Consider the following 24765-nt stretch of genomic DNA (forward strand, 5'->3'; position numbering starts at 1 on the left):
GCTTTGGCTATTTCTTAACCGGTTGCAGTTCTGAATTCGTCGCCCCAGAAAACGAACGGCGAATGTGAAATTTAGCGATTTTCAACTTTTGATGCAGAATAACTAAATTGAGCCTAAGCTTTCAATTTCTTCGATCCATTTTTTCCTATCTCGTTTAGTTTTCGAGTTATTTAGTATGCAATTTGTCGCATGTTACCAAAAATAACCTTTTGGGTATGTTTTTTGTCGTATGTGCTAGGAATATGTCACATACGACAGATTTCTATAGAAATTCATATTCCATTATTGTTATTAAACATTTGTCGTAAGTGGCGCCAAACTGACCACATACAACATTTGCAGAAAAATTGTAAACAATTGTCGCATTCATACATAGCTTAAGCGGTGTAATGCATGTAATTTCTTCAGTCAGCTGCCTATCGTTGTGCGTTTAAGATGGTGGAGTTGTTGTTGTTGTTGTAGCGATAAGGTTGCTCCCCGAAGGCTTTGGGGAGTGTTATCGATGTGATGGTCCTTTTCCGGATACAAATCCGGTACGCTCCGGTACCATAGCACCATTAAGGTGCTAGCCCGACCATCTCGGGAACGATTTATGTGGCCACATTAAATCTTCAGGCCATTCCCTCCCTCCCTACCCCCAAGTTCCATGAGGAGCTTTGGGGTCGCCAGAGCCTCGTCTGTTAGTGAAACAGGATTCGCCGCGGATAGGTGAGGTTGACAATTGGGTTTGGAGAAGCTATATATTGCGCTGGCAATCTGAAGGGTTACGCTACACAGCCCCTTGAATTTGGTATTTTCGTCGCCTCTTACGACAGGCATACCTACCGTGGGTATATTCTGATCCCCTAACCCGCTGGGGTTAGAGGAGTCATCGCCTGCGGCAAATTTAGACGAAGGTCTCTCAGCGTAAGTTAAAATATACGTCTATTATACTTTTAATAATAAACAAGTAAGGAAGGCTAAGTTCGGGTGTAACCGAACATAACATACTCAGTTGAGAGCTATGGAGACGAAATAAGGAAAATCAATCTGGGGTAACCCTGGAATGTGGTTGTATAACATGTGTATCAAATGAAAGGTATTAAAGAGTATTTTAAGAGAGAGTAGGCCATAGTTCTATGGATGAACGCCATTTAGGGATATCGCCATAAAGGTAGACCAGGGCTGACTCTAGAATTTGTTTGTACGATATGGGTATCAAATGAAAGGTGTTACTGAGCATTTTAGGAGGGAGTGGGCCTTAGGTCTATCGGTGGACGCCTTTTCGAGATGTCCCCATTAAGGTGGACCAGGGGTGATTCTATAATGTGTTTGTACGATATGGGTATCAAATGAAAGCTGTTAATGAGTATTTTGAAAAGGAGTGATCCTTAGTTCCATAGGTGGATGCCGTTTCGAGATATCGCCATAAAGGTGGACCAGAGGTGTCTCTAGAATGTGTTTGTACGATATGGGAATCAAATGAAAGGTGTTACTGAGCATTTTAAGAGGGAGTGGGCATTAGGTCTATAGGTGGACGCCTTTTCGAGATATCGCCATTAGGGTGGGCCAGGGGTGACTCTAGAATGTTTGTACGGTATGGGTATCAAACGAAAGGTGTTACTGAGCATTTTAAGAGGGAGTGGGCATGAGGTCTATAGGTGGACGCCTTTTCGAGATATCGTCATTAGGGTGGGCCAGGGGTGACTCTAGAATGTGTTTGTACGATATGTGCATCAAACGAAAGGTGTTACTGAGCATTTTAAGAGGGAGTGGGCATTAGGTCTATAGGTGGACGCCCTTTCGAGATATCGCCATTAGGGTGGGCCAGGGGTGACTATAGAATGTTTGTACGATATGGGTATCAAACGAAAGGTGTTACTGAGCATTTTAAGAGGGAGTGGGCATTAGGTCTATAGGTGGACGCCTTTTCGAGATATCGCCATTAGGGTGGGCCAGGGGTGACTCTAGAATGTGTTTGTACGATATGGGTATCAAATGAAAGGTGGTAAGGAGTATTTTAAAAGGGAGTAATCCTTAGTCCTATAGGTGGACGCCTTTTCGAGATATCGCCATAAAGGTGGACCAAGGGTGACTCTAGAATGTTTGTACGATATGGGTATCAAACGAAAGGTGTTACTGAGCATTTTAAGAGGGAGTGGGCATTAGGTCTATAGGTGGACGCCTTTTCGAGATATCGCCATTAGGATGGGCCAGGGTGACTCTAGAATGTGTTTGTACGATATGGGTATCAAATGAAAGGTGGTAATGAGTATTTTAAAAGGGAGTAATCCTTAGTTCTATAGGTGGACGCCTTTTCGAGATATCGCCATAAAGCTGGACCAAGGGTGACTCTAGAATGTTTGTACGGTATGGGTATCAAACGAAAGGTGTTACTGAGCATTTTAAGAGGGAGTGGGCATTAGGTCTATAGGTGGACGCCTTTTCGAGATATCGCCATTAGGGTGGGCCAGGGTGACTCTAGAATGTGTTTGTACGATATGGGTATCAAATGAAAGGTGGTAATGAGTATTTTAAAAGGGAGTAATCCTTAGTTCTATAGGTGGACGCCTTTTCGAGATATCGCCATTAGGGTGGGCCAGGTGTGACTCTAGAATGTTTGTACGATATGGGTATCAAACGAAAGGTGTTACTGAGCATTTTAAGAGGGAGCGGGCATTAGGTCTATAGGTGGACGCCTTTTCGAGATATCGCCATTAGGGTGGGACAGGGGTGACTCTAGAATGTTTGTACGATATGGGTATCAAACGAAAGGTGTTACTGAGCATTTTAAGAGGGAGTGGACATTAGGTCTATAGGTGGACGCCTTTTCGAGATATCGCCATTAGGGTGGGCCAGGGGTGACTCTAGAATGTTTGTACGATATGGGTATCAAACGAAAGGTGTTACTGAGCATTTTAAGAGGGAGTGGACATTAGGTCTATAGGTGGACGCCTTTTCGAGATATCGCCATTAGGGTGGGCCAGGGTGACTCTAGAATGTGTTTGTACGATATGTGTATCAAATGAAAGGTGGTAATGAGTATTTTAAAAGGGAGTAATCCTTAGTTCTATAGGTGGACGCCTTTTCGAAATATAGCCATTAGGGTGGGCCAGGTGTGACTCTAGAATGTTTGTACGATATGGGTATCAAACGAAAGCTGTTACTGAGCATTTTAAGAGGGAGTGGGCATTAGGTCTATAGGTGGACGCCTTTTCGAGATATCGCCATTAGGGTGGGTCAGGGGTGACTCTAGAATGTTTGTACGATATGGGTATCAAACGAAAGGTGTTACTGAGCATTTTAAGAGGGAGTGGACACTAGGTCTATAGGTGGACGCCTTTTCGAGATATCGCCATTAGGGTGGGCCAGGGGTGACTCTAGAATGTTTGTACGATATGGGTATCAAACGAAAGGTGTTACTGAGCATTTTAAGAGGGAGGGGGCATTAGGTCTATAGGTGGACGCCTTTTCGAGATATCGCCATTAGGGTGGGACAGGGGTGACTCTGGTATGTTTTTGTACGATATGGATATCAAATTAAAGGTATTAATGAGGGTTTTAAAAGGGAGTGGCCCTTAGATGTATATGTGAAGGCGTTCTCGCGATATCGACCAAAATTTGGACCAGGTGATCCAGAAAATCATCTGTCGGGTACTGCTAATTTATTTATATATGCAATACCACTAACAGTATTCCTGCCAAGATTCCAAGGGCTGTTGATTTCGCCTTGTAGAACTTTTTCACCCATTTCACACCCATTTTACAAAGTTTTTTCCAAAGTTATATTTTGCGTCAATAAACCAATCCAGTTACCATGTTTCATCACTTTTTTCGTATTTGGTATAGAATTATGGCATTTTTTTCATTTTTCGTAATTTTCGATATCGATAAAGTGGGCGTGGTTATGGTCAGATTTCGCCCATTTTTTATACCAAGAAAAAGTGAGCTCAGGTAAGTACGTGGGCTAAGTTTAGTAAAGATATATCGGATTTTGCTCAAGTTATTGTGTTAATGGCCGAGCGGAAGGACAGACGGTGGACTGTGTATAAAAACTGGGCGTGGCTTCCACCGATTTCGCCCATTTTCACAGAGAACAGTTACCGTCATAGAATCTATGCTCCTACCAAATTTGAGAAGGATTGGTAAATTTTTGTTCGACTTATGGCAATAAAAGTATTCTAGACAAACTAAATGAAAATGGGCGGTGCCACGCCCATTTTGAAATTTTCTTTTATTTTTGTATTTTGTTGCATCATATCATTACTGGAGTTGAATTTTGACTTAATTTACTTATATACAGTAAAGATATTAAATTTTATGTTAAAATTTGAATTAAAAAAAATTTTTTTTTAAAAAGTGGGCGTGTTCTTCATCCAATTTTGCTAATTTTTATTTAGCACATATAGAGTAATAGTAGTAACGTTCCTGCCAAATTTCATCATGATATCTTCAACGACTGCCAAATTACAGCTTGCAAAACTTTTAAATTACCTTCTTGTAAAAGTGGGCGGTGCCACGCCCATTGTCCAAAATCTTACTAATTTTCTATTCTGCGTCATAACGTCAACCCATCCACCAAGTTTCGTCGCTTTATCTGTCTTTTGTAATGAGTTATCGCACTTTTTCGGTTTTTCGAAATTTTCGATATCGAAAAAGTGGGCGTGGTTATAGTCCGATATCGTTCATTTTAAATAGCGATCTGAGATGAGTGCTCAGGAACCTACATACCAAATTTCATCAAGATACCTCAAAATTTACTCAAGTTATCGTGTTAACGGACGGACGGACGGACGGACGGACGGACATGGCTCAATCAAATTTTTTTTCGATCCTGATTATTTTGATATATGGAAGTCTATATCTATCTCGATTCCTTTATATATGTACAACCAACCGTTATCCAATCAAACTTAATATACTCTGTGAGCTCTGCTCAACTGAGTATAAAAATAGTGTGTATCAAATATTATTTAAATATATTGAAAAATATTTTAGGATGATGGGGGAAATATTGGCGGACTCCACTCACAATGGCGAAACAAGCGACACTTTGTATGAGTAAGTACTTAAACCATTTTCACATATTAACAGAAATAAGATATAAAATAATATAGTTCCAGTCATTCATTTGAAGAAGAAAATATACCACCGTGCAACCTTAAAAAATTTTACGAAAATGCTGGAGGTATCCTTGACATAAGTGCATCTACAAGTACTTCACGGGCCATCTTTCGATCACTACCCTCTGACTACAGTTCTTGTGAGTTGTTTATAGTTCCTTAATATATAAACAAAAAGTCTTACAACTTTATCATTTCAGCTTGCACTGAGTCTCCAACACCCACTAGAAAACGCCAAAGGAATCCCAGCTTATGGAAGCAGAACATAAGAAAAAATTAAGAGAAAGAGGAAAACCATATACGGACAGGAATGGTATACAGAGATCTGGAAGAAAGATGGGCTTGCCTTGCGGCGAGAAGTGCTTTCATCAATGTACCCAACATTTTAATGAGCATGCCCGTGCAGAACTTCACACCAAGTATTGGAACTCAACGACGCAGAGAAAAAATGCTATCTTCTTTCATTTGTTAAGCCGTCTGAAGCAAAGCGTCGCCGAAAGTCTTCGGAAAGGTCTTCTACCCTGCGTAAAAGAAGATCTTTCCATTACTATTTTAAAACTAATAACGCAACTTTAAAAGTTTGCAAACAGTTTTTCTTAGAACCATCGGGATATCTGAAAGAAAAGTGTATTATTTATTTAATGTTTCTGCCGACGAGGAAGGGATTGTCCACTCAACACGAGAGAATCATGGTAGACCAAAAACAAGTATTGCTAAAATTGAAGAAGAAAATGAACACATACTTAGTTTCCCTACTATTGACTCCCATTACTGTCGCTCGTCAACTTCTCGTAAATATTTGGAGAGCCATTTAAATGTACAAAAAATGTACCATTTATACAGAGAAAAATATATTGAACCGGTATCTCTAAATATTTACAGAAATACTTTCAATAATTCTTTTAATTTATCGTTTTATTTTGCCCTAAAAAAGATCAATGCGAACAATGAAAAAGCGTGTTCCGAAGATAAAAAAGGATGAATTTTATAAACATATTGAAGAAAAAAATTTTTGTAAAGCCGAAAGAGAAAAGGGTCGCCGGAATGTTGATCAATCGCTTGCTATACTCTGCTACGATCTCGAGAATGTAATAACTTTGTCTAAATGTTTTGCTTCAAATTTTTATTATTAGCGAAAATTAAATACGTTCAATTTAACAGGAACGTTAATTAAAGCTAACGGGGTCAAAGAAACTTATTGTGCCATATGGTATGAGACTTGCGGGGGAAGAGGCGGAAATGACATAGCAAGCGCATTGATCAAAATCTTGAGTGCTGTAGAAAAGGATCATCCTGAAATCGTGAAGATTATCTTATGGAGTGATTCATGCGTTCCCCAAAATCGCAATCAAATAACGTCAACTGCTCGTCTGTACTTTTTAAATAAATCTTCTATTATAAGTGTAATACAAAAGTTTTCGGAGCCTATACATTCCGTAATTCAAGAAGTGGATTGCGTGCATAGCACTATTGAAAAAGCTTTGAAAAATTTGGTAATTTCTAGCCCTCTAACTCTATTGCGTATTTTAAAGAACGCAAATTACCCGAACACTCATTTGAAAATTCTTCAAATGGTTCCTGAAGACTTTAGAAATTATTCACAAAATGCTGGGCTCTTAAGTTACAGCATCGTTCCTTTCTCAAAAGTGAAGTACTTAGAGTACAACAAAAGTAGTTTGTGGAACATTGGATATAAAACAAGTCACCAAGAACGTGATGTTATTATTAAATGCACAAAGAAGGATTCTCGGGGACGTTTCACAAATGAAACGCCAAATAATTTGTTTCATCAAGTTGTTCTTGTATTAAGCAAACCAAAATTGGATAAAAACAAGTAAGAACGGGACTGTCTTCGGCTGTGCCGAAGACTTCATACCTTTCATGAATGGGGCTGAACAATAATCTTATCCCGTTCGTAATCTCCGAATAATTGGATGTATAAGATAAGAAATATATAGTGAACAGATCTGCATACCTTAACGATTTTTTAGATAAATATAAAATAAAAACAGGTAGGTAATTTGTGTGAGGATGCAAAGTTTCTGGTTTTTTGTGGTCTGGGTGTAAAAACTATGACTGCGAATCACGCATTTCAACAATATATGACGTAAACGTAACTATTTGATGAAATTTGATGAATTTTGAAGCTTCTAGCCGTAAAAAGGGTGGCAAAAATTGAGTTTATATGGGGTATATAATATATATACCACCGATCTCTATGATTTTTTCAGACAACAATATATGCTATACACGTAAGCATTTGGTGAAATTTGAAGCTTCAAGCTGTTAAAATGGGGAAGAAATTGCGCAAAGTTTCTTATCTGAACAATCGGTTGTATGGGATATATACTATATATACCACCGATCTCTATGATTTTCTCAGACAACAATATATGCTATACACGTAAGCATTTAGTGAAATTTGAACATATCTAAACGATTTTTAAGATAAATATAAAATAAACAAGTAAGAACGGGACTGTCTTCGGCTGTGCCGAAGACTTCATACCTTTCATGAATGGGGCTGAACAATAATCTTATCCCGTTCGTAATCTCCGAATAATCGGATGTATAAGATAAGAAATATATAGTGAACAGATCTACATACCTTAACGATTTTTAAGATAAATATAAAATAAAAAACGGGTAGGTACTTTGTGTGAGGATGCAAAGTTTCTGGTTTTTTGTGGTCTGCGTGTAAAAACTATGACTACGAATCACGTATTTCAAAAATATATGACGAAAACGTAACTATTTGATGAAATTTGATGAATTTTGAAGATTCTAGCCGTAAAAAAGGGGTCAAAATGACAATTTATATGAAGTATATAATATATATACGACCGATCTCTATGATTTTTTCAGACAACAATATATGCTATATACGTAAGCATTTTGTGAAATTTGAAGCTTCTAACTGTTAAAACGGGGCAGAAATTGCGCAAAGTTTCTTATCTGAACAATCGGTTGTATGAGATATATACTATGTGTACCACCGATCTCAATGATTTTTTAAACATCAATATATGCTGTACACGTAAGCAGTTGGTGAAATTTGAAGCTTCTAGCTGTTAAAATGGGGCCGAAATCGTAAAAAAAATATATATATACTATATATATATACTATATATACCATCATATATATATTATATATATCACCGATCTCTATGATTTTTTGACACAACAATACATACTATATACGTAAGCAATCGGTGAAATTTGAAGCTTATAACTGTTAAAATGGGGAAGAAATTGCGCAAAGTTTCTTATCTGAACAATCGGTTGTATGGGATATATACTATATATACCACCGGTATCTATGATTTTCTCAGACAACAATATATGCTATACACGTAAGCATTTGGTGAAATTTGAACATATCTAAACGATTTTTAAGATAAATATAAAATAAAAAATAGGTACATAGGTAATCTGTGTGAGGATGCAAAGCTTCACGTTTTTTGTGGTCTGCATGTAAAAACTATGGCTACGAATCACGTATTTCAAAAATATATGACATAAACGTAACTATTTGATGAAATTTGATGAATCTTGAAGCTTCTAGCCGTAAAAAAGGGGTCAATATGACAGTTTATATGAAGTATATAATATATATACCACCGATCTCTATGATTTTTTCAGACAACAATATATGCTATATACGAAAGCATTTTGTGAAATTTGAAGCTTCTAACTGTTAAAACGGGGCAGAAATTGCGCAAAGTTTCTTATCTGAACAATCGGTTGTATGAGATATATACTATGTATATCACCGATCTCAATGATTTTTTCAGACATCAATATATGCTATACACGTAAGCAGTTGGTGAAATTTGAAGCTTCTAGCTGTTAAAATGGGGTAGAAATTGCGAAAAGTTTCTTATCTGAGCAATCGGTTGTATGAGATATATACTATATATAGAACCGATCTCTATGATTTTTTCAGACAACAATATATGCTATATACGTAAGCAATCAGTGAAATTTGAAGCTTATAGCTGTTAAAATGGGGTAGAAATTGCGAAAAGTTTCTTATCTGAACAATCGGTTGTATGAGATATATACTATATATACAACCGATCTCTATGATTTTTTCAGACAACAATATATGCTATATACGTAAGCAATCGGTGAAATTTGAAGCTTATAGCTGTTAAAATGGGGTAGAAATTGCGAAAAGTTTCTTATCTGAACAATAGGTTGTATGAGATATATACTATATATACAACCGATCTCTATGATTTTTTCAGACAACAATATATACTATATAAGTAAATATTCGGTGAAATTTGAAGCTTCTAGCTGTTAAAATGGGGCTAAAATTTGCGAAAATATATATATATATACTATATATATATACTATATATACCACCATATATATACTATATATACCACCGATCTTTATGATTTTTTCAGACAACAATATATGCTATATGCGTAAGCATTCGCTGAAATTTGAAGCCTCTAGCTCTTAAAATAGGGCAGTAATTACGAAAAGTTCCTTATCTGAACAATCGGTTGTGGGGGATATATACTATATATACGACCGATCTCATAAATTTTTTCAGGCAACAATATGTTCAATATACGAAAGTATATGGTGAAGTTTGAAGCTTCAATCTGTTAAATTGGGTAAGATATTACAAAAATCCTCTTTTTCTGAAAAATCGGTTGTATGGAGGATATATGCTATAGTGGTCCGATCCGGTCGGTTCCGACAAATGTCTAATCGGACACCCAAATACACCTGCTCACCAAATTTTATCAAGATATCTCAAAAATTGAGGGACTAGTTTGCATACAAACAGACAGACGGACAGACGGACATGGCTAAAACAACTCAGCTCTTCAACCTGATTATTTCTGTATACTTAATGGTGGGTCTATCTATTTTCCTTTAAGGACTTACAATTTTCGGTTTCGTGACGAAATTAATATACCATTTCATTTTCATGAAAGGTATAAAAACGGGTAGGTACTTTGTGTGAGGATGCAAAGTTTCAGGTTTTTTGTGGTCTGCGTGTAAAAACTATGACTACGAATCACGTATTTCAAAAATATATGACGAAAACGTAACTATTTGATGAAATTTGATGAATTTTGAAGATTCTAGCCGTAAAAAAGAGGTCAAAATGACAGTTTATATGAAGTATATAATATATATACGACCGATCTCTATAATTTTTTCAGACAACAATATATGCTATATACGTAAGCATTTTGTGAAATTTGAAGCTTCTAACTGTTAAAACGGGGCAGAAATTGCGCAAAGTTTCTTATCTGAACAATCGGTTGTATGAGATATATACTATGTGTACCACCGATCTCAATGATTTTTTCAGACATCAATATATGCTGTACACGTAAGCAGTTGGTGAAATTTGAAGCTTCTAGCTGTTAAAATGGGGCCGAAATCGTAAAAAAAATATATATATACTATATATATATACTATATATACCAACATATATATATTATATATATCACCGATCTCTATGATTTTTTGACACAACAATACATACTATATACGTAAGCAATCGGTGAAATTTGAAGCTTATAACTGTTAAAATGGGGAAGAAATTGCGCAAAGTTTCTTATCTGAACAATCGGTTGTATGGGATATATACTATATATACCACCGGTATCTATGATTTTCTCAGACAACAATATATGCTATACACGTAAGCATTTGGTGAAATTTGAACATATCTAAACGATTTTTAAGATAAATATAAAATAAAAAATAGGTAGGTAATCTGTGTGAGGATGCAAAGCTTCACGTTTTTTGTGGTCTGCATGTAAAAACTATGGCTACGAATCACGTATTTCAAAAATATATGACGTAAACGTAACTATTTGATGAAATTTGATGAATCTTGAAGCTTCTAGCCGTAAAAAAGGGGTCAATATGACAGTTTATATGAAGTATATAATATATATACAACCGATCTCTATGATTTTTTCAGACAACAATATATGCTATATACGAAAGCATTTTGTGAAATTTGAAGCTTCTAACTGTTAAAACGGGGCAGAAATTGCGCAAAGTTTCTTATCTGAACAATCGGTTGTATGAGATATATACTATGTATATCACCGATCTCAATGATTTTTTCAGACATCAATATATGCTATACACGTAAGCAGTTGGTGAAATTTGAAGCTTCTAGCTGTTAAAATGGGGTAGAAATTGCGAAAAGTTTCTTATCTGAACAATCGGTTGTATGAGATATATACTATATATAGAACCGATCTCTATGATTTTTTCAGACAACAATATATGCTATATACGTAAGCAATCAGTGAAATTTGAAGCTTATAGCTGTTAAAATGGGGTAGAAATTGCGAAAAGTTTCTTATCTGAACAATCGGTTGTATGAGATATATACTATATATACAACCGATCTCTATGATTTTTTCAGACAACAATATATGCTATATACGTAAGCAATCGGTGAAATTTGAAGCTTATAGCTGTTAAAATGGGGTAGAAATTGCGAAAAGTTTCTTATCTGAACAATCGGTTGTATGAGATATATACTATATATACAACCGATCTCTATGATTTTTTCAGACAACAATATATGCTATATAAGTAAATATTCGGTGAAATTTGAAGCTTCTAGCTGTTAAAATGGGGATAAAATTTGCGAAAATATATATATATATATACTATATATACCACCATATATATGCTATATATACCACCGATCTTTATGATTTTTTCAGACAACAATATATGCTATATACGTAAGCATTTGCTGAAATTTGAAGCCTCTAGCTCTTAAAATAGGGCAGTAATTACGAAAAGTTCCTTATCTGAACAATCGGTTGTGGGGGATATATACTATATATACGACCGATCTCATAAATTTTTTCAGGCAACAATATGTTCAATATACGAAAGTATATGGTGAAGTTTGAAGCTTCAATCTGTTAAATTGGGTAAGATATTACAAAAATCCTCTTTTTCTGAAAAATCGGTTGTATGGAGGATATATGCTATAGTGGTCCGATCCGGTCGGTTCCGACAAATGTCTAATCGGACACCCAAATACACCTGCTCACCAAATTTTATCAAGATATCTCAAAAATTGAGGGACTAGTTTGCATACAAACAGACAGACGGACAGACGGACATGGCTAAAACAACTCAGCTCTTCAACCTGATTATTTCGGTATACTTAATGGTGGGTCTATCTATTTTCCTTTAAGTACTTACAATTTTCGGTTTCGTGACGAAATTAATATACCATTTCATTTTCATGAAAGGTATAAAAATAGGTAGGTAATCTGTGTGAGGATGCAAAGCTTCACGTTTTTTGTGGTCTGCATGTAAAAACTATGGCTACGAATCACGTATTTCAAAAATATATGACGTAAACGTAACTATTTGATGAAATTTGATGAGTCTTGAAGCTTCTAGCCGTAAAAAAGGGGTCAATATGACAGTTTATATGAAGTATATAATATATATACCACCGGTCTCTATGATTTTTTCAGACAACAATATATGCTATATACGAAAGCATTTTGTGAAATTTGAAGCTTCTAACTGTTAAAACGGGGCAGAAATTACGCAAAGTTTCTTATCTGAACAATCGGTTGTATGAGATATATACTATGTATATCACCGATCTCAATGATTTTTTCAGACATCAATATATGCTATACACGTAAGCAGTTGGTGAAATTTGAAGCTTCTAGCTGTTAAAATGGGGTAGAAATTGCGAAAAGTTTCTTATCTGAACAATCGGTTGTATGAGATATATACTATATATAGAACCGATCTCTATGATTTTTTCAGACAACAATATATGCTATATACGTAAGCAATCAGTGAAATTTGAAGCTTATAGCTGTTAAAATGGGGTAGAAATTGCGAAAAGTTTCTTATCTGAACAATCGGTTGTATGAGATATATACTATATATACAACCGATCTCTATGATTTTTTCAGACAACAATATATGCTATATACGTAAGCAATCGGTGAAATTTGAAGCTTATAGCTGTTAAAATGGGGTAGAAATTGCGAAAAGTTTCTTATCTGAACAATCGGTTGTATGAGATATATACTATATATACAACCGATCTCTATGATTTTTTCAGACAACAATATATGCTATATAAGTAAATATTCGGTGAAATTTGATGCTTCTAGCTGTTAAAATGGGGCTAAAATTTGCGAAAATATATATATATATACTATATATATATACTATATATACCACCATATATATACTATATATACCACCGATCTTTATGACTTTTTCAGTCCACGTATATATGCTATATACGTAAGCATTCGCTGAAATTTGAAGCCTCTAGCTCTTAAAATAGGGCAGTAATTACGAAAAGTTCCTTATCTGAACAATCGGTTGTGGGGGATATATACTATATATACGACCGATCTCATAAATTTTTTCAGGCAACAATATGTTCAATATACGAAAGTATATGGTGAAGTTTGAAGCTTCAATCTGTTAAATTGGGTAAGATATTACAAAAATCCTCTTTTTCTGAAAAATCGGTTGTATGGAGGATATATGCTATAGTGGTCCGATCCGGTCGGTTCCGACAAATGTCTAATCGGACACCCAAATACACCTGCTCACCAAATTTTATCAAGATATCTCAAAAATTGAGGGACTAGTTTGCATACAAACAGACAGACGGACAGACGGACAGACGGACAGACGGACATGGCTAAAACAACTCAGCTCTTCAACCTGATTATTTCGGTATACTTAATGGTGGGTCTATCTATTTTCCTTTAAGGACTTACAATTTTCGGTTTCGTGACGAAATTAATATACCATTTCATTTTCATGAAAGGTATAAAAATAGGTAGGTAATCTGTGTGAGGATGCAAAGCTTCACGTTTTTTGTGGTCTGCATGTAAAAACTATGACTACGAATCACGTATTTCAAAAATATATGACGTAAACGTAACTATTTGATGAAATTTGATGAATTTTGAAGCTTCTAGCCGTAAAAAAGGGGCAAAAATGACAGTTTATATGAAGTATATAATATATATACCACCGATCTCTATGATTTTTTCAGACAACAATATATGCTATATACGTAAGCATATGGTGAAATTTGAAGCATCTAGCTGTTAAAAAGGGGCAGAAATTTCGCAAAGTTTCTTATCTGAACAATCGGTTGTATGAGATATATACTATATATACAACCGATCTCTATGATTTTTTCAGACAACAATATATGCTATACACGTAAGCATTTGGTGAAAGTTGAAGCTTCTAGCTGTTAAAATGGGGAAGAAATTGCGCAAAGTTTCTTATCTGAACAATCGGTTGTATGGGATATATACTATATATACCACCGGTATCTATGATTTTCTCAGACAACAATATATGCTATACACGTAAGCATTTAGTGAAATTTGAACATATCTAAACGATTTTTAAGATAAATATAAAATAAGAAATAGGTAGGTAATCTGTGTGAGGATGCAAAGCTTCACGTTTTTTGTGGTCTGCATGTAAAAACTATGACTATGAATCACGTATTTCAAAAATATATGACGTAAACGTAACTATTTGATGAAATTTGATGAATTTTGAAGCTTCTAGCCGTAAAAAAGGGGCAAAAATGAGAGTTTATATGAAGTATATAATATATATACCACCGATCTCTATGATTTTTTCAGACAACAATATATGCTATATACGTAAGCATTTTGTGAAATTTGAAGATTCTAGCTGTTAAAACGGGGCAGAAATTGCGCAAAGTTTCTTATCTGAACAATCGGTTGTTTGAGATATATACTATATATACAACCGATCTCTATGATTTTTTCAGACAACAATATATGCTATATACTTAAGCATTTGGTGAAAGTTGAAGCTTCTAGCTGTTAAAATGGGGTAGAAATTGCGAAAAGTTTCTTATCTGAACAATCGGTTGTATGAGATATATACTATATATACAACCGATCTCTATGATTTTTTCAGACAACAATATATGCTATATACGTAAGCAATCGGTGAAATTTGAAACTTGTAGCTGTTAAAATGGGGTAGAAATTGCGAAAAGTTTCTTATCTGAACAATCGGTTGTATGAGATATATACTATATATACAACCGATCTCTATGATTTTTTCAGACAACAATATATGCTATATGCGTAAGTATTCGGTGAAATTTGAAGCTTCTAGCTGTTAAAATGGGGCCAAAATTTGCGAAAATATATATATATATATATATACTATATATATATATACTATATATACCACCATATATATACTATATATACCACCGATCTTTATGATTTTTTCAGACAACAATATATGCTATATACCTAAGCATTCGTTGAAATTTGAAGCCTCTAGCTCTTAAAATGGGGCAGTAATTACGAAAAGTTCCTTATCTGAACAATCGGTTGTGGGTGATATATACTATATATACGACCGATCTCATAAATTTTTTCAGGCAACAATATGTGCAATATACGAAAGTATATGGTGAAGTTTGAAGCTTCAGTCTGTTAAATTGGGTAAGATATTACAAAAATCCTCTTTTTCTGAAAAATCGGTTGTATGGAGGATATATGCTATAGTGGTCCGATCCGGTCGGTTCCGACAAATGTCTAATCGGACACCCAAATACACCCGCTCACCAAATTTTATCAAGATATCTCAAAAATTGAGGGACTAGTTTGCATACAAACAGACAGACGGACAGACGGACAGACGGACATGGCTAAATCAACTCAGCTCTTCAACCTGATTATTTCGGTATACTTAATGGTGGGTCTATCTATTTTCCTTTAAGGACTTACAATTTTCGGTTTCGTGACGAAATTAATATACCATTTCATTTTCATGAAAGGTATAAAAATAGGTAGGTAATCTGTGTGAGGATGCAAAGCTTCACGTTTTTTGTGGTCTGCATGTAAAAACTATGACTACGAATCACGTATTTCAAAAATATATGACGTAAACGTAACTATTTGATGAAATTTGATGAATTTTGAAGCTTCTAGCCGTAAAAAAGGGGCAAAAATGAGAGTTTATATGAAGTATATAATATATATACCACCGATCTCTATGATTTTTTCAGACAACAATATATGCTATATACGTAAGCATTTTGTGAAATTTTAAGATTCTAGCTGTTAAAACGGGGCAGAAATTGCGCAAAGTTTCTTATCTGAACAATCGGTTGTATGAGATATATACTATATATACAACCGATCTCTATGATTTTTTCAGACAACAATATATGCTATATACTTAAGCATTTGGTGAAAGTTGAAGCTTCTAGCTGTTAAAATGGGGTAGAAATTGCGAAAATTTTCTTATCTGAACAATCGGTTGTATGAGATATATACTATATATACAACCGATCTCTATGATTTTTTCAGACAACATTATATGCTATATACGTAAGCAATCGGTGAAATTTGAAGCTTATAGCTGTTAAAATGGGGTAGAAATTGCGAAAAGTTTCTTATCTGAACAATCGGTTGTATGAGATATATACTACATATACAACCGATCTCTATGATTTTTTCAGACAACAATATATGCTATATGCGTAAGTATTCGGTGAAATTTGAAGCTTCTAGCTGTTAAAATGGGGCCAAAATTTGCGAAAATATATATATATATATATACTATATATATATACTATATATATATACTATATATATATACTATATATACCACCATATATATACTATATATACCACCGATCTTTATGATTTTTTCAGACAACAATATATGCTATATACCTAAGCATTCATTGAAATTTGAAGCCTCTAGCTCTTAAAATGGGGCAGTAATTACGAAAAGTTCCTTATCTGAACAATCGGTTGTGGGTGATATATACTATATATACGACCGATCTCATCAATTTTTTCAGGCAACAATATGTGCGATATACGAAAGTATATGGTGAAGTTTGAAGCTTCAGTCTGTTAAATTGGGTAAGATATTACAAAAATCCTCTTTTTCTGAAAAATCGGTTGTATGGAGGATATATGCTATAGTGGTCCGATCCGGTCGGTTCCGACAAATGTCTAATCGGACACCCAAATACACCCGCTCACCAAATTTTATCAAGATATCTCAAAAATTGAGGGACTAGTTTGCATACAAACAGACAGACGGACAGACGGACAGACGGACATGGCTAAATCAACTCAGCTCTTCAACCTGATTATTTCGGTATACTTAATGGTGGGTCTATCTATTTTCCTTTAAGGACTTACAATTTTCGGTTTCGTGACGAAATTAATATACCATTTCATTTTCATGAAAGGTATAATAAAGCGAAGGACTTAAGTCAAATGATACCGTACCTTGAGACTGAGACTGATAAACAATTTTATAGAGCAATATTGTCAAACGCCTAAAGTGTTTCTTAGAAATCGTTACCTTTAAAGTACCTATACAAAAGTACAAAGTATTGAATTCATGAGTATTATTTTTTTTTTATTTTATAAAATTAAATTTTTTGTATGCTATTTAAAAGTATGTAAATATTTCTTTACACTTGTTGAGTTCTCAAAATAAATCAAAAACGATTAATTAAAGTTATGATTTTTATTTTAAAAACGTTGGTGGTGGAAATTTTTTCTACGTTAAGTTAGAAATGTTTGAATTTTACCATCTTCGAAAGCCATTGTTTACAAGAACGTATTTGTAGAGTTATCTACTTATAACAAATATACTTGTTATATTTTAAATTTATTCTTATTATATTAATTATTTTTTATTATCAAAAAATGAAAATATTTAAGTCATCAAAAAATATCTTTTTAAAAAATAAAGTTTAAATAAATTGTTCTAAATTATATAGAAAATTATTATTTTCTATAGTGTTAACTACTTTGTATTCTTTACTTTAATTTTTAAAATAATTTTTAATTGAGTTTTCATGTTAACTTAAAATTTTTGAATAACTTCAATAAAAGAAAATTCTAATTAGTTTTGAAAATATTTAAACTCAAAAGTAAATAAAATAATATTTCTAAAAATAAATATTTAAATATTTGGTTAACCACCAAATATATTTTTCACAACACGGAATTTTGCCGTATGTGCTACGTCGAAAACATATTGGTGAGCAAACGTCACATGCGACATATGCATACCGAATAAAAAGTCTTTTACCTCTTAATCTTTTGAAGATATTGAATTTTTGAAAATCGGAAGTCGGAATCAGTCACACTCTCTACAACTCGTGAAAAAATCATAAAAATGTACCGTATAGTTTTTGTATAATTCCTATTTAAACTTCAAAGCCGATTTTCTCGAAACTGTGTTTTGTAACATACGCCGTTCGTTTTCTGGGGCGACAAATTGCCCTTTAAATAACTACCGTTTTATAACTAGTACAGATCGAGATGTCTAGCTCTAGGTAGACCTAAACATTTCTTAGAAGTTAATCGCTATTTTACTGCAGGGTTAGTTTCGTCTTTGCAAAAGCTCCGCTTTGATTATTACGAATGTTCAAACAAAAAGAGAAAAATTTGTGTCGCAATCAATTCTTCCAATATTTGTTTAACTTTTTTATAGCTTGTGGAACATTTTCACCTTGCAATTGTACCAATTTGCGAATTAAATCAATAAAACATCGCGACGTAAGTGGCATCAGTAATCAAGATATTTCCCGAAATTTCTTAATAAACACATAGAAAACAACACACACAACTTTTTCAAAGCCCATTAATTAAATTAGCTTCTCAAAAAGTTTTTCCATCGCCCGCTCATCAATTTATCAGTGGGGTTATTGTTTCGGGAACTCATCATGTAACTGCCTACCTACCTATGGATTGACAGCATAGGCAGCTGCCAAAATTTGTTAACAAATTCGATTGAATGAATATCTCTAACAACAAATAGGACTGAATGGCAAATATTTAGCTTGAATGTGTCAATGCTTATTTGGATAGAAGTCTTTAAATTTGTCGCGAAAACAAAAGGACAAATTGCGATATTAATTTGAATAAGAGGAAAATATATCCATTTCACAAACGCAAGGTTGTACCTACACACACATACATATACACATACTAACATAAATATGTATGCATTAAGAATAGCTTTGAAAATAATGGAAATAACTAAGAGTGTAGCAATGGAAAATTACATTTGAGCGACACGATTGGAGTCACAGTTGTAATGAAATCAAATCGATTGCAAATTCAATTTAACTTCCGTTGTCTTTTTTTGCTGTGTTTCTTCTTTTTATTATATGTGCATACATATTTCTGAAAGGGTGTTCCGGAATGATCAGTCAATATAATTTGCTTATTAAACTGATTTTTATATGCTTCCATAAGTATATGTTGTGGCGAATATTATCATCACTATGTACCTGCACACATATAACCAGCAGCTCGAAGTGAAGAGATATCACATACACACACACATGTAGTCATAAGCCGAAGTTGTTACTCACACATACACTCGCATATAGCTAAATTACCAAGCAGGAGATACAACAGTTCTAGAAGGAGAAACGTCTAGACCTTAGGAGAAATACGCGTACGAGGCAACAGAGAGTAAAAAAGCGGCGCAAACCGAGGAATGACTAATTAGTTTGATTAAAACACGCTTTTGTGAAGTACGTGATTTTGAAATATAAGTGTACTACTCCCAAAGTACTCTAAATAAAGACCATTTGCAATCTGAATATTGGAGTTATTTATTCGACATTTTAGCGATTCGAACGTTAACAGAAGGTGCATAATTATGTGAAATCCCCAGAATTTATTACAATATAAATATCCATATGTAAATAGGAGAATTGAAAAAGTTCGCTTCCGGGGGAATTAAAGTTAAGTAAAGCACTAAAATATTAATTATAAAATGGCACAACTACCAATGCCAAACACGTACCCAAACTATGAGAATGTTTACACCAGGGATAACCATTTAGTTGAATAATTATTGGCGCCACTTCACACGCATTATTATTCTCTTTCGTCTTTAATTGTAAGCAGAGTAGCAACAACGGTGAAGCTATTCTTTATTTGCGCATTTGCGAAATGATATTGTGCAAACAAACGCTCATGCGCAGAATGTGTTCATGGTTTAATGTTAGCATTTTATTTTGTTTAAATCTTTCCTTAGACTCAAGCAATAAAGTAGTATTTATATGGCATATTTACAAATAACTTTTTGTGTGTTAATAAACATGCGTGCATATGTCCTATCTCATTGATTTTTCATCAACAACTAAACCATTGTAAATTTTACCAAGTAGCGCAACTAACAGATGATCGGTGAAATTCGCACATTCACACGCACAGTTCTCGACTCGGTTTCAAAAAAAAACTTTAGATTATTTAGCTTAAATTTTAAAGGGAGATAAACCTTACCAATTGATGTATATATAGAATATATAAGGCATATTTGTGGTTTTTAAAAGATGATTTTTATTTATATTAAATTTTTTATCATTTTTTTTTCAACTTTAATTTAACAATTTCATGCGTTTTTAAAGCATTTTCGTGCATTGAAATACAACCATGTGCATATACGTTTTGACATTATATTTCATAATCGTTCGTATTTGCCATTCTCATTGTTTCTAAATTCGTAAACAATAACTAGAATTATTAGGTGTAATTTTTGTAAAAAATTAATTATTTATGTAAAATTTGTGGAATTGTGGTGGTCAAGATGATTTTATTCAAAAATACTTTGCCTTATATCTTAATGTCGAAGTACGTGATGTGGAAAGTCGGGATATAGGGCGTGATGTGCACTTTTATCAATCGTGTTCGGAAGCCTTGTGGGTAAAAATCTAGTTGAGGGGTCGACTGCTAATACGTGTCATAAAATATCGAAAAAGGTGTCAAAAGACGCGTATGAATCTCGACAACAATTATCCGAAGGCGGAAAATAAAATTTGTATCTCTGTCCGGAGATATTTGCAGTTGAAGTTGGCGATTTTCATGTGGTTGTTGAAATTTGGTGGGTAAAAGTCTAGTTGAGGGGTCGACTGCTAATACGCTACCAAAAATATCGAGAGAGGTGTCAAAAGACGCGTATTAATCTCGAGAACAATAATCCGAAGGCGGAAAACAAAAATTTTATCTATGTCCGGAGATATTTGCAGTTGAAGTTGACGATTTTCATGTTGTCGTTGTTTGTACCCACAAAAAAAAGTGTGCATCACCGTGGTGGTAGCCACGGTTATACCACACACCCGGACTTGGCATGGCGTAGCCCAGGGTTATTTTTTGTTCTGCGCAAAAATACTATGGTTCCCACCCCCGGTTTCGGAGGTACCCGCGGGTCTTTTTTCGGTTTTTCGTTAATATCTTTTGAACGAGTTAAAATATATATTTTCCGCCTTCGGATTTTAATACTGATGTCAAGACGCATCGTTTGACAACTCTCTCGATATTTTTGGTAGCGTATTAGCAGTCGACCCCTTAACTAGACTATTACCATTTCGGATACCCACAAAAAAAATTGTGAACATAAGTCTTTTGCGCGGATATAGTTTTGATCTCCAAAACAAGCAGTATACATAAACATATATTTTTAAGTAATTTACTGTCTAATTAATTTTGTTATTTTACTCAACAGCAAGGGTATCCTCTACAACAACCAGGTGGTTACATGGGTCAAATGATGCCATCAACACAACCTGGACAGGCGCCAATGCCCAGTCAGCCACCCATGCCGGGTCAACCCCCAATACCCGCACGTCCTGGTTATAATGTATGCTGATACAACTAATATATTTCAAATATTGCTGATGATTATTTTTGTATTATTTTCTTTAGCAACCACCTGCACCTGGTACTGGTATATACAAAAGTATATAAATAATTGAATTCTGAAAGCGAATTGTAAATGTTTACAAAAAACACGAAATAACTATTTGTCAATGTATTTTAACTTTGAAGGTTTCAAATAATTTTGAAAAACGTTTGTACATGGCAGCGAATGGCTGCTTTAAACCGCTCCTTGAGTTGTCCAAGAACTCGTTGGAATTGCAGCCATACTTCCTTTAATGAATATATGAAATTAAGAATTTATGTTTGTATATACATATATCAGGCATTTATCATTTCGTTACGATAATTAACGTTAATAAACGAAACAAAGCCATTTCGTTTCGTTTATTAACGTTAAGAACGTCAAATTAACGAAATGATTTTGTTTCGTTTTCTGCCATATCAAAACGAAATCAAATCGTTTATGTTGATTATTAATTTCAAACTATGCTGGCAATGCTATATTATCCATTTTGATGGCGGAGTCATTAAAGGTGAAAGCATTAGCCAAGCTGATTGCAACTTTTCTTATGAATTTTGACAGTACGAACATTTCTCGGAGTATTTTTAACATTACCACCAACGAATTACACAAACAAATTGCATAGAGTTTGTATGTATGTCCGCTCGCTGTTACCGCCTTACGGCTTCACCATGGCTATAGCATTGCCAGCACAATTCAGACATAAAGTATCACGTTTTGGCAACGTTTTTAACGTTAACGAAAACTTTTCGTTTCGGTTAAAACGTGATACAATTTATCTTGATAATTTCTTTATCGATAATATTTCGAAGTGTTTCAACGGAAACGGTGGAAATTTTTTGATAAACGATTAGCTTAACGTTAAGGTGCATCCTTGACTTATATTATTGTATGTACATATATAATATTGAAATTATTAAGTGAAATAAAAAATTAAAAATGACCTTTAAGGCGACGTTTGCGTTGTTTTGGCGCTTGCGTTGCATCTACATCTTACTTTGAACAGATGCGCTTTAATTATTATGTTTCCAATCCATAAGCAACGCAACGGCAACAAATAATTAAAAAACTGAAGTTTTTCTAGTTGTCCATAAATTCTTGAATTTTCATTCATTTTCTGAAAAATATCCCAGCTTCTATCGCCGTTCAACTAAATAAAAACATAATTTTGTATTCATGTATATTTTGTGATCGATCTGCAGAGCCTGCAGAACATATCCTACTGGAATGCGACGCAATCTGATAAGGGCACAACAGACCAATGGTCGCAGTGCAACCCTCAATAAATTTTCGATCTATCTATGGCAGGGAAACTCTTAACGTGCTTTATTTCAAAATGACACTTTATTTGACAAATAACTAGACGATTTCTTTCAAACAAATAGCATGTTAGCGTTAACCGAAGATGGTGAAAACGGCCCCTGGAATTTTCACCTTATATAGCGAGAAAGTTAAGATGTAATGCATAGGTATAAAATGCTTGCATGCATTAAATCATTTTTATTATATAAAAGTAGTATGACATTGAGATTTTAGTTCTGCTATTTTTAACATAAAATAAGAAGTAAAAAACATGATTAATGACGTGTTTCATTTATTTTCATGAGGAATAAATCGTAAAAATAAAAATCATGTTATTGTAAAGATTATGCGAAGCCCCATAGGTAAAATGAGTAATAAAATGAACATTGGTTTGTACATTACATTTTTAAAATGAAAATCTCCTGCTAAAAAAGGAGCAAAACCTAACTACATTTTTTTATTTTCGTACTTAACTACACTCCTTTTGTGATTCAGGATTTCGGGCAAATTTTCAAAAAACTCCGAACATCAATTCCTTCATTATATGACATTCGACTGCCTAGTCCACTGCCTTCCACTCTATTCGCAACATAAGCTCAATTTAAGCTGCCAAACTATATAGTAAACAATGAACTAAACCACCACCAATAAGATGATTTTAGTTTTGCTCACACATCCGCAGTTTTAATTTTGGTTATCCTTGGTTTACACTCACACTACAAACGACGGTAAGGAAAGGAATGAGAAGGAAAGGAAATCAACCGAACGTTAAGCTGCAGACATTGGTGCGTTATCGGTAACCGTATCGGTAACCTTATAGCAGCTGATTCGACCAACCTTATTAAGGAGGGAGAGGAGAGGGGAGGATAGGAGAGGAGAGGAGAGGAGTGGAGAGGAGAGGAGAGGAGAGGAGAGGAGAGGAGAGGAGAGGAGAGGAGAGGAGAGGAGAGGAGAGGAGAGGAGAGGAGAGGAGAGGAGAGGAGAGGAGAGGTGAGGAGAGGAGAGGAGAGGATAGGAGAGCACCATACACAAGCAGAGCACCATAAAACCAAGGTTTGTTATTTATTTACTAGCATAATTTTGGCGGTACATATATAGAAAGGTGGAGTTCTCATCTCAACCAACTTTTTCTTTGAGATTGGCAAAACAAAGCATCAATATCAGAGCACAAATCACCAACGTCATCAATGCGGCTAGATAAATAAAATTAAACATCGCCAAAGTAATGCGGCAGTTACCCACCGACGTGTGCCGTACGTAAGGACGTTTGTCGTACGAAGCACGTTTGACCGAACTCTCAAGCCCGTAGGAATCAATGTGTGCGTCCGTGTACATGTACATAACATATTTGTGTGTGTATTGTTTACAGATAAGCACTGTTGCCACTGACCATTTTGCATGTATGCTTATGGAAACATCAACTTTTTCCAATTTAATTTTTGATATTGTAAAAGGCCGGAATACATATTAAATAAGTATAAATAGATTAAATATTTATAATCAGCACTTTTACATAATTATTTCGAATTATTTCCACAATTTTTCAAACTTTAATTAGGCGTTTTTGCATAAAATTGCAAACGGTCAAAAATTAGCGCACAAAAGTT

The 24765-nt window shown here is 34.5% G+C and overlaps 1 protein-coding gene and 1 long non-coding RNA gene across 7 annotated transcripts in view; one reads left to right on the top strand and one right to left on the bottom strand.

The window, feature by feature from the left end:
- Positions 1–24765, bottom strand: part of drl (derailed) — a 380401-nt gene that overhangs the window by 26709 nt on the left and 328927 nt on the right. The window lies entirely within an intron of this gene.
- LOC137242229 (uncharacterized) lies at positions 20365–22940 on the top strand. The gene is made up of 3 exons (XR_010950138.1): positions 20365–21058; positions 21680–21814; positions 21880–22940. It is a non-coding gene; the product is annotated as an uncharacterized lncRNA (long non-coding RNA).

This window comes from Eurosta solidaginis, chromosome 2, assembly GCF_040869045.1.
Source record: "Eurosta solidaginis isolate ZX-2024a chromosome 2, ASM4086904v1, whole genome shotgun sequence".
Lineage (NCBI taxonomy): Eukaryota > Metazoa > Arthropoda > Insecta > Diptera > Tephritidae > Eurosta > Eurosta solidaginis.